General features: G+C 50.4%; 1 pseudogene; it reads right to left on the bottom strand.

The window, feature by feature from the left end:
• Positions 1 to 8111, bottom strand: part of LOC130260850 (gastrula zinc finger protein XlCGF49.1-like) — a 160390-nt pseudogene that overhangs the window by 9153 nt on the left and 143126 nt on the right.

The raw sequence follows: 8111 nt of genomic DNA, 5'->3' as shown, positions 1-8111 counted from the left end.
AAGATGATTGCCCCACCTGGATTTAGAGATGGCCCATTAGCAGATAGTATGTGCCACAGAGATATGGAAATCACTGCCCCACCCAGCTTCAACAGATGGTGATAGAATACACATTTCTGGCCACATTCTGTATTGCAACCCAAGACAGTTCCTTAATGGAAAGGGTTCTAAAGCACTGATCCAAGCTGGCCTGGGGATTGGTGAGGTCACCATCCCTGGAAACATTGAACAAAAGTGTGTCTGTGGCACTTGACATGGTTAATGGTGAACACAGTGGTCGTGCTGGGTTGGTTGTTAGCCTTACTGCTATTAAAGGTCTTTTCCAAGCTGAGTTCTGTGATCCTGTTCCCACCTCAGCTCTGGCAGGCCCAGCTGTGTTCTGTCCAGGCCTGGGCTCTAGAGCTTGGCACTGGAGCCTTCGCAAACATTGCTCAGGGAGCTTGATGGGCTGGAGGCTGGCTACGGGTCAGGATGTGCGTAGTAAGACTGTAGCCTATATTAAGAAAAGTTAAACTGCGTTTTGTGTTGTTGCTGCATTGACAGTTTTGGATTAAAAAAAAGGCATTTAAAAATTTTGAGTTTCCTGTAAAGACCTGACCTCACGTTTTGAGTTATGTTTAAAAACAGAATCTTTCATCCTTCAGTTAAATGGAACACTCTGATTTTTGTATTGGAAGTAGCAGCTTTCCGTCTACTGGTTTTTGTTGGATATTTAGGTCATTTTTGGTTAGGCTTCTATTGGAAGTCCATCATAATTAATTTGAAGTTCTAGGTAAAATTCTCATTTGGAGCAGTAATTTCCTGGTTAGTAAGGGGAAGTTGAGAACAACAGGGTATTATGAGCAGCCAGAAATATAACTCTCTGGATGATGAATGCATCAACAGCTGCTGGAGATGAGCATTCCTAATGTACACTGTTAAATATCTTCATTTACCTAGCAGAAGTTCTTGCCCATTATGCCTGGGGAAGTTCAGTTTCTCATGAACTTCCTAATCAAAAGATCCATCCTAAAAGTTTGTAATTTGGGCTTCTGAATTTAGGTGCACTGTGCTATCATTAGCTGAAATACAGAAGTACAGTGCAAGGTGTGCAGTACCTTGCTTTCCTCTAGAGGACAATGTGCTGTAATTTTGTGCAGCACTGCAGAGCAGCCAGTATTTCACACTGTAGATTTGCCTATTTTTACGAGGTAAGCTCCAAAAGGATAGCTTTAGGAACTTCTGTATTCCTTAATTTTTTTCCCCCTCCACTTTGGAAGATTATCATTAGATTTTCTTGCCAGAGCTTACATGTATTGCTCCCAAAGGTTTGAGGAAGTATCTGGAATATCTTTCCTTCAAGTACTCTATTGTATCACGAGCAATGTGACACACAGAGAGATTTGGAGCTGTTCAGTCTCAGGAAGAATTAGCTGAGAAGGGAGCTCATCAGTGTCTCCATCTGAGGGGAAGTGTCAGAGGATGGATCCAGGCTCTGGTTGGTGCTGCTGAGCAATAGTACAGCAGGCAGTGGACAGGAACTGATGCACAGTTATTGCTCCGTGAACATGAGGAGGAACTTCTTTGCTGTGCAGTGACAGAGCACTGGGAAAGATTGCACACAGAGGCTGTGGAGTCTCCCTGGCTGGAAATACTCCAGCCCCATCTGGATGGGATCCTGTGCAATGTGCTCTGAGCTGCCCCTGCCCCTGCTCCAGCAGAGAAGTTGGAGCAGTGCCTGACTTGGTTTGAAGGACAGGTGTCTGCCAATAAAGGCAGAAGCTTTTCTTTGAAATGGAGAATGTAAACCCTTTTCCCCTTAATTATTATTATAATTTTGACATTAAGGTGCTTTCAGGCAAAGATATGGGAATTAGGAATAGCAGTTCTTTACTAGGAAAATTAAAATAGAAATACAGTATTACAAAGAACAATCCCAACCCTGACAGAGTCAGAATACAACCTGACACTGTGTCAGTCAGTCAGGGTGTTGGTAGCAGTCCCATTAAATGGTGGTTGCATCCTCCTGCAGTGGCAAATGGGGTTCAGTTGAAGCAGTGCTCCTGTAGAAGGGTGCAGCTTTCCTTTGAAGGTCCAGGGATGATGTGTAAAGGTCCGGTTTTTCTCTGGAATCCAGTGGAAAAGGCTGCTTTGGTGTTCCAAATCTCAGTTTTTATCTAGGTAGGAAAGGCTTGGCTCCTCCCCCTGGCTGGAGCATCTCCCAGTGGGATGATGTAATTTTATCAGTCATGCAGTGGGACTCAATGGCCCATTAGCAGATAATACTTTTCTGGAGAGAGGATGGGTTGTGGAAAAGATAAAGATGATTGCCCCACCTGGATTTAGAGATGGCCCATTAGCAGATAGTATGTGCCACGGAGATAAGGAATCACTGCCCCACCCGGCTTCAACAGATGGTGATAGAATCCACATTTCTGGCCACATCCTGTATTGCAACCCAAGGCAGGATGTGATCCTGTGCAATGTGCTCTGTGCTGCCCCTGCCCCTGCAGGGAATTTGGAGCAGTGTCCTGCTGTGGGCACTTCCAGCCTGACCCACTCCGTGGTTGCATTAAGTGCCACGTGGTTGCATTAAGGTGTCTGGGAGTAGCATGTGCAAGAATCAATTTTTAGCTGTGGCAGAACATCAATTGCTCTAAAGTTCTCTGCAGGGTAACACATAACTTTGAAGTCTTATGCTTTGTGTGTTCTGTCCTAAGCATCCCTCAGTCTATTTTTATTGAAAAAATAAAGCTGAAAAGACATTTGAATGCCACTAATTCACTGAACATTGAAAAACACAAGTACAGTCCTATCAGTTAATTTCTGCGAGTAATAGGAGAGAATCAGAAGAGTCAAAACTAAAAACTGAGTGGTTTGAGCCCCATACTGTGAACAAAATCAACTCTACCCCAGCCCAAACAGATTGAGGGAAGATGAGATGAATAGGGACTTAAAATACAAATACTTAGATTAAGTTCAAACAAAGAATCTTAGCAAGCCTGAATTACATTCATGGCTTGATAGTTCTGGTTCAGTCTCGTGTGTTGCATCATTTGGAAAGACTTTGGCAGAAATTGCTCTCTTGAAAGCAATGGCAAAGCACTGTAGGAAAGCTCTGTCTCAGCCCTTCAGTGCTTCACTCCAGCTGGGGTGACTGCAGTGGCACGGTTTGGAGGGAGCTCTTCCATCCCAGAATGCTTTCAGAGTACCTTCCCCCCTTCCAGGCACTGTGGGCCTGCTCAGCTGCAGCTGCTGGGTTGTGCATGGCCTGACAGCTGGGACATTCTGTGTGGGACTGGGAAAAAGCACAACTGCAGAGAGTCTGAGCACTTTTTTGTCTCTGTTGTGAGCATTTGATCATTTCTAAGGCATTGCTTTGGATGGTATTTTTCGGTGGCACCAATGCTGGTTTCTGATTCATTTCTGTGTAGGCAGTCATCCCAAAGTGTGAATCTAATCCATAGTCACTCCTTGATGTGTTTCTGGCAGTCTGTCTCTCAGCTGTATAGTTTTACTAGTTTGCAGGTAGAAATATCAGTCAGAGAAAGCTGCAGGAAAGTTTCTCCTGTTTACTATAAAGTACTCCAGGAGCCAGTGACACAATCATTTCACCGGTGTTGGGACATCAGTAATTGTTTAAAGAGTTGATATATGCAAGGTTTTTTTTAAAGGAGTTCAGTAATGACACAAGTAGAAACAGTCATCGTTCCAAGAGGCTGTCACACTAAAATCTAGTGAAGAACTCCACTGACCCATTTATTCATCCTGTTGAGATTGTTCTTCATGGCAGCACACACCATGGGTGCAACAACCTCTTCTCCCAGTTTTGTATCATGTGCAAACTGCAGTTGGAAGGTGTCGTGTTTCCCATGATAGATGTAATTTATAAAGATATCTGATAGTTTTTACCCCATTTCCCAGCCACTAGGATCACAGCTGACAGGGCTTTGTGCTACGATCACAACTCTTCAAGTCCAGCAGCTCAGAGCAGAATTTAATTTGCCTCACGGTCCCCTTACCTGGCCTGTATTTCCATCAGTTTGTTGATGAGGTTGTTGTGGGTGACAAAAACCTCACCAAGCTCGAGCTATGCAATATTTACTGCTCTGTCCCTTACCCTACACAAGACTGCACCAACCCACTCTTCTTGCAGAAGGTTTTCAGTTTGGTTTCAGCAGGATTTCCCCTTCATGCTGACCACTCCAAATGATCTCCTCCAGCTGATTTGACTGCCAGCATCTGGAACTGATTTTCCAGGATTATTTACTCAACCATCTTGAAAAGGACAGAGGTTGAAATCTTTCTTCCCTGTCTTGAACACAGGAGTGATGTTTACTTTCTCCCAGACGTGTTGTAATTCGGTAAATGAGGTAAAAGGAATCAGCATACCCTGCAACCTCCTTCCGGCTAGTCCCCAGTTCATGTCCTCCTTCCAGTCCTGTGACCTTCCCGTGTGACCTTGTAGCCCACCGAGGGCTCGGGTATTCTGATCCTAGTCCCCCTGTGTCCTCATCCCATTGGCCGCCAGCCAAGGCCACTCCCATTCCCCTCTCCTGAATACCTGGTTCGGAGAGAGTCCCGCCCTCTTTCCGGCCACACCATCGCCATGGAATAAACTGAGATTGAAAGAGCCTCCTTTGTATCCTTTTTCCATCCATGCTACGATACTTGTCTGATCTTAAGTGATTAGGAAAAAGACACAAAGTATCGCAGCACAGACATAAGGAACCTCTCCTGGTTTACAGCATTTTAGGCTATAGGGTTCCCTCGTGTCACATTTGGGGTTGCTCTGTGCAAACCCGTCACCAATAAAGCAGAATTTTACCCCAAATCTCCCCTGGATTTTCTGGAATGTTGGGAAAATTTTTCTCACAAAAATTCAGAGAAAGTAGCCCAAAAAGAGGGAAAAAAAGAAGGGAAAAATCCCCAAATTGAGAGAAATCTTATGGGACAGGACCCCATCCCCTATAGGGCACAGACCCCATCCCCTATGGGGCAGGACCCAAAAATCCCCAAAACACTTCAAACTCTTCCTCGCCTTTATTTGGTGACATTTTGGGGGAGTCCTGGGAGGCTTTGGGGTCCCCCCGCGGGTTTTGGGGTCCCCCCGCGGGGCGCCGCGGGACACACCCCCTCAGCTCCAGCGCCTCCGGCCATCCCTCTATTTGTTGGAGCCGCGGCTGTTCAGGATGTGCTGGGGAGGGGATTTGGGGTCAGGGGGATTTGGGTTCATGGGGGGATTTGAGGTTGTTTGGGTCAGAGGAGAATTTTGGGGTTACAGGTGGATTTGGGGTCAGGGGGAATTTGGGGTTATGGGAGGATTTGGGGGTCAGAGGGGGATTTGAGGGGATTTGAGGTTGGGGGGATTTGGGGTCATGGGTATTTTTGGTGGAATTTTGGGGGGTTATGGGGTGATTTAGGGGAGTTATGGGGCAGTTTTGGGGTTATGGCATCCCCCCCGACCACAAAAGCGCCCCCAACGACCCCCAGGTGGTCGCATAACCCCCCCAGCCCCATAACCTCTCTCACCCCAAATGACCCCCTGCTGCCCCATAAATTCCCCCAAATCCTCCCCAAAACTCCCAGAGCCCTCCCAAACCGCCCCAAACCACCCCCAAGTACCCTCAGATCACCCCATAACCCCCCAAAACCACCCCCAAAAAATCACCCAAATCCCCCCAAACCCCCCAGGGGACCCCAAAGCCTCCTCGAGCGACCTCAAATCCCCCCCAGGACCTCCTAAATCTCCTCAGGACCCCCCAAATCTCCTTTGGGATCCCCCAAATCCCACCCAGGACCCCCCCAGTTCCTCTCGGCGCCCCCCTCAAACTCCACCAGAGACCCCCAAAAACCCCCAGGGACCCCAAAATCCCTCCCAAGGAACCCCAAACCTCCTACAGGGTCCCTCAAAATCCCCCCAGGGATCCCCCAAACCCCCCAAATCTCCTTAGGATCCCCCAATTCCTCTCTGAGACCCCCAAAATCTCCCCAGGGGACCCCAAATCTCCCCAAGAACCCCCAAAACCCCTCCCAGGGAGCCCAAAACCCCTGGGGACCCCAAAACCTCCTCCACAGACCCCAAAACCTCCCCGGGGTCCTCCAAATTCCCCCAAAGACCCCCCAAATCTTCTCTGGGACCCCCCAAACCCCCTCTTGGACCACCCAAATCCCACCCAGGACCCCCCAGATCTTTTCAGGTCTCTCCAAATCCCCTCTGGGAACCCCAAATCTTGTCAGGAGCCCCCAAGACCCCTCTGGGATCCCCCAAATCCCAACTAGAACTCCCCAAATTTTCTCTAGGCTTCCCCAAACCTCCTCAGGACCCCCGAAATCCCCTCTGGGGCCCCAAATCCCACCCAGGACCCCCAAAATCTTCCCTGGAACCCCCCAAATCCCATCAAAGGCCCCCCAAATCCCACCCAGGATCCCCCAAATCCCTTCTGCCCCCTGCCAAGTCCCCTCTGGGACCTTCCAAATTTCCCCAGTTCCTCTCGGGGACCCCTCAAGCCCCTACTAAAGCTCACTTGGTGGCCGGGTCATCGTAGGAGGCCAAGAGCACCAAGGTCCCCTCACGCAGCAGCCACAGGAACCGCAGCAGATCTTTCACGTCTGGGGGAGAAAAACGGGAAATCACCCCAAAAATGGGGGAGAGAACCCCAAAATGGAGCAGAAAACCCCAAAATGGAGGAGAGGATCACCCCAAAAAGTTGGAGAATCCCAAAAGTTGGAGAGAAAAAACTCCAAAAATGGGGAAATCACCCAAAAAATATGGGAGAAAGAACACCAAAAATGGGCTAAATCACGCCAAAAATAGGGGAGAGAACCCCAAAATCGGGGAAGAAGAACCCCAAAAAAGAGGGAGGGTGTGGAGGCTGACGGGCCAACAGGACTGGAGTTAGCCCCTCTCCCTTGAAGAGAAGGCTCTCAGGCACCCACCTTCCTGACAACAGAGAATATTTCTCCCATAACGCCTCCCTGCTCGAAGCAAGTCATTTGTATCCCGTTGGTTCTTCCCCACTTTGCTCCTCCCCTGCACCCTCAGTGAATTGTTCTGTTGCTTTACCCCTCCCCTAAGCTTTCCTATATAAACGCCTCTCCCCGACCCTGTTTGGAGTTTCTCGTCCCTGGCCCCCTTTGAGGGGAAGGCGAATAAAGCTGCTCTTCGGAACCCCACAGGAGGCTCCCGTCCCTTCGCGTCAGCGTTGCCGACCGGATTCACAAAAGAGCTCAATCCCTTTGCCCGGGAGCGAGGACGTGCCCCCAGGACGCCTTTCTAAAGACGCTTCTCTGGGAGGTCGTGGCACGCCACCACCGCTGCGACAGGACGGAATCACCCCAAAATGGGGGGAAAAGAACCCCCCCAAAAATGGGGGGGAATCAAGCCAAAAACGGAGGTGATCACCCCAAAAATGGGGGAGAGAACCCCAAAATGGGGGGAAATAATACAAAATAGAGGAAACCCAACCCAAATATGTGGAGCTGTGGGGGAGGGGCAAGGTGGGTGGGGGAGGGTGAGGGGGTGGGGAAAGGGCAGGGCGGGGAAAGGGCGGGGTGGAGGAGAGGGAGGGAGCGGGGCAGGGTGGGTGGGGAAGGGGCAGCAAATGGGGGAGGGGCACGGGATGGGGGAAGGGCGGGGTGGGGACAGTGAATGGGCGAGGGGCGGGGGAGGGGGAGGGGCAGGGCAGAGTGGAGTGGAGGAGGGCAGTGAATGAGGGAGGGGTGGGGCAGGGGTGGGGCAAGGGAAGGGCAGGGCAGGGTGAGGGAGGGGCAGGGGGTGGGGAAGCAGGAGTGAATGAGGGAGGGACAAGGTAGGGGGGAGGGGGAGGGGGAGGGGCAGGGGAGGAGCAAGGGGTGGGGGAGAGGCGGGGCAGGTGGGGGAAGGGCAGTGAATGGCGAGGGGCAGCGCATGTCGGGGAGGGGCACTCACCCCCTGCCCGCATGTCCAATGCCCGCGACCAGTTTCCCCCTGACCCCTGGGGAGAAGGGCATTGGGTGAGGGAGAAGAGGGGAAACCCAGAACTTGCCCCTCCCCCTTTCCCCCATCCCATTTTGCCCCTACCCTTTACAATTTGCCCCTCCTCCACCCCAATTTACCCTGCCCAAAGCCCCTCCCCCTCCTCACTTTGCCT

This window comes from Oenanthe melanoleuca, chromosome 19 (assembly GCF_029582105.1).
Source record: "Oenanthe melanoleuca isolate GR-GAL-2019-014 chromosome 19, OMel1.0, whole genome shotgun sequence".
NCBI classification, from domain to species: domain Eukaryota; kingdom Metazoa; phylum Chordata; class Aves; order Passeriformes; family Muscicapidae; genus Oenanthe; species Oenanthe melanoleuca.
Note: the sequence above shows the minus strand (reverse complement) of the source record. Positions and strands in the feature narration are given on the sequence as shown.